Consider the following 3,470-nt stretch of genomic DNA (forward strand, 5'->3'; position numbering starts at 1 on the left):
ACAGGGAGGAGAAGCTGGGAATGGACATTTTTCAACCACAAGCTCACTTGTTACTAGTCAGTGACGTTCCCAGGGGGAAATAGAGGTTCCAGGTTTTGGGGGGGGTTTATTAATTTTTTTATCTTTAATTTTCCGCTGCAGAAAGGCCCCAGTTCTGGTTGGACTTAGGCTGGTTTTGTCTGGGGGCTTAGAAAAATCAAAGGAAATGCAGTTGGTTCACAGGCATAGGGGTTTTGGCTCCTCTGCCGAGGAGGGACTGGTAAGAAGGGGAGTGTGAGTATAAGAGCTGAAAACTGTCCAGCTGCAAACAGTTGGGAAACTGGGGAAATGTGGGAATATGGGAAAGGGTGTTTCCTTCTGAGACAAAGCATCTTTTCTTTGAAACCTTCCCATGGGGGAAAGCATCCCCTCCGATCCCTAGCAAAGCGTTGTGAGCAGGAATCTGCTTTGTATGAAATCTTTTGGGGTTTTTTTCTGAGCAGAGCTGGTGGAGATCAGGAGTATTTTAGCTCACAAGCAAAAACTACCTCTTGTTTTCTGCCTTTCTTCAGCTCCCTGCCCACCATGATCCCCTCTGGTCCCTGTGACTTTACCAGAGCAGGGTTTATTCCCGGGGCACGTACATCTCGGCCCTCCTGAGGTTACTAGTGAGCTGGTTTCTGATCCCTTGGTTCTCCCAAAAGACCCAGGCTGACTCCTAGGAGCTGCCCAGCTCTCTGTTAATCTGGAACCATCGGCAAAACGAGCATGCCCCCAATTTGGGGGGCTTCTGGAGTCAACAGATCCCTTGTTCTGCATTCAGGGGCGAGTGTGCGGCAGCGATGCAGCACTTGCTACATCCCCTTGGCTTTCAGGGAAGGCAAAGGGGATGAAGTGGGTGATCCCGTTTCGGAGCCCAACGCTGCTCTCACCGCTGGCTCTCACTTCTCCAGCCCCATCCTGCACCGTGCATGCCACTGGCACCTCTGCCCAGCTGCTGTGGCCAGCTCAGCATCAGAGGATGCTCCAGGATGGTCCGTGCTGGGACATGAAGTGGGGTGAGTCTCCTCAAACCTGCTGCCTGGGACCCCAGCAGCCATGGGGATGCTCGCCATCGTCACCCCGTGCCCTGCAAGGAGGTGGGTGCCCTCACTCCCAGGCCTCCCACTTCACTCTCTGCCGACCGGGGAGGCATTGAGCTCGCAGCCCGGCCCCGGTGGCATTGGGCCCTGCCTGGCAGCCCCCAGGACCGGCTTCTTCTGCAGGATCCAGCCGGTGGCAGCTCCGCGGATCAAGTGCCTATGGAGGGAATCACACGCCGTCACCTCCGGCGTGGCTGCAATGCCTGTGGAGCCTGTCCGAAACCTGTTGCCTTTCACTCCCTCCCTTGACATGTAGCAGCCTTGCCATGTTTCAGCAGGTTTCTGTTTTGTGTCTGTGTGTCTGGAGGGTAGATGGGAGGGAAACTGGTGCCGGGGACCACAAGCATCCCTCTGGTCTCTGCTTTTGGTGTCACCTCTCCGGGGTCCCCAGCGTGGCGATGCTCGGCACGCTGCAGGGTTGCCGGCTGGGTGCCTTGGTACAGTCGTGTTCTCTGTTGCAGAAACTGTTGTCCCAGTAAATCACAGCCTGCTTAACTGCCCGGTGTGACTCCTTTGTTTGGGGGGGGGTGGGGGGGTGGTCCTGGGTCTGTGCCTGCCCTCTTCGTCAGGGGCACCCCAGCTGGCTGGAGCACTGTGTGGCTGTCCAAAAAAACACCCCACCCCCCATCCTAATTTAGTGCATGAGTTAAGATCTGGATTTCAGAGGGGAAGGAGCTTCCTTCGGGTTCTGGGGAGCTGTGTTTTGCAAAGCCCAAACTGCACAGCGCTTTGTAAGCTGATGGATCCGGGGTTTTAAAAAACAGGGGCAGTTTGGTTTAATTCTTCCATGAGGCAGAGATGAGGAGCAGAGAAATCCTGCTGCCATCTCTATCTAGTATTGGGGCTTTCAGCAATTTGCCTGTCACCCAGGCGGTTGGAAGGGTGCCAAAATCCTTCTGCCTTCATCCTACACCTTCCTTAATTAGTGTTGTTATTACAGGTATTAATCAAGCAGCCATCATGTTTTCCAACCCAAAGCAGGAGGTAGGAGCTATGTTGTCCCTTATTTTCCTCTTGGCAAGCAAGGACCCACTCGGATGCCCTCCTGCCTTTGGTGACCTATGTATATATACCTGTATTAAAAAAAATAGACAGTTGTGGCCCAATTTGCCCTCTCTGTACTAGAGCAGAAGGGCCAGCTGTTTCTGTCTCATCCCCCCACCTCTGCCAGCCTGCTGGGAAAGAGCACTGGGGCGAGGGGCTGGCAATTGCTTTCTAAGCCTCTTTCCCTTCCCAAATTCCCTGCCCTGCCCCAGCACTGCCCATCTTTGCTGCACCCTTGGCAAAGCCGCGTGGATGGAAAACGCTTCTTTCCCCATCATCTCGCCCCGGACTGAGCCCAGGGATGAGCCGTGTGCTAAAAAAGTGCCTGGCCATGCTTGCCCGCTGTGCTGCAGCAATCCTTGATTTATTAGCTGGCCTTCGGTTGGCTAATTGGGCCACTAATGAGAGCAGGGCTGGCTGCTGGAAGAGGCTGGGAACTGCCATATTCTCTGGGGATGGAGCAGGTCTCCCCGGGAGTGGGGACGGGTGTCTCTGGCCACAGCGTCTCCGGAGGGTCCCCCTCAGCATCCCCCTTTGCATCCAAGGGGATTTTCACCCCATTAAGTCATCCTCTTAAGGAAGGGTGCTCCGATGCTGTTGCCAGGGTGACTGCAAGTGCCTCATTAAGAGAAATTAGTTTGGATACAGTTGTCAGCCGTAGCTTAATAAATAAGCCCCTTTACACTGCGTAAATAAATATTTGCATGCAGCATCCATGCGGGGAGGGAGGAAAAGGCTTCCCAGCCCCGGGCAGCATCGTGCCGCCATCAGTGCCAAGGGGTGTTTTGGGGAGAGAACCAGCCAAATTGGGGCAGCCGTGGTGCAAAACTGCACCCCTGGGGCTGCCAGTGGGGGTCCCAGGGAGTTACGGCGGATGGTGGGGTCCCACGGAGACCCCTCCGCGTCCCCCCCGCCCCAACATGTGCCGCGGTGGGGAGATTTTGCTGCCAAACATCCCTGCCTGCCAGGGCCATGGCTTTTCCTCCGCAGGGGCTCGTTAGCCGGCAACCGAAGGAGCCTTTCCTTGCTTTGAAGGGTTATGAAACCTGCGGGAGAGGGGGAGGACAGGAGAGCTTAAAAAAGAGCCGTGGTGTTGTGTGTCCCCCCCCGCAACCCAGCCATCGCCTGCCGAAAAGGGCTGGCAATGTGCCGGCAGCCATTCAAGCACAGATTGCGCCTCTGCCCCCGTCCGCCTGCCAACCCGCCGCCGACGGGCGATGCCGCGGGGTGGAGAACTTTGCTGGAAAATGAGCTTTTTAACAGCGTTTGCTGTGCTTTGTGTGTGTGTGTGTCCCATTGGGGCAG

Source organism: Haliaeetus leucocephalus, unplaced genomic scaffold (genome assembly GCF_000737465.1).
Source record: "Haliaeetus leucocephalus isolate CR32 unplaced genomic scaffold, Haliaeetus_leucocephalus-4.0 Scaffold556, whole genome shotgun sequence".
NCBI lineage: Eukaryota > Metazoa > Chordata > Aves > Accipitriformes > Accipitridae > Haliaeetus > Haliaeetus leucocephalus.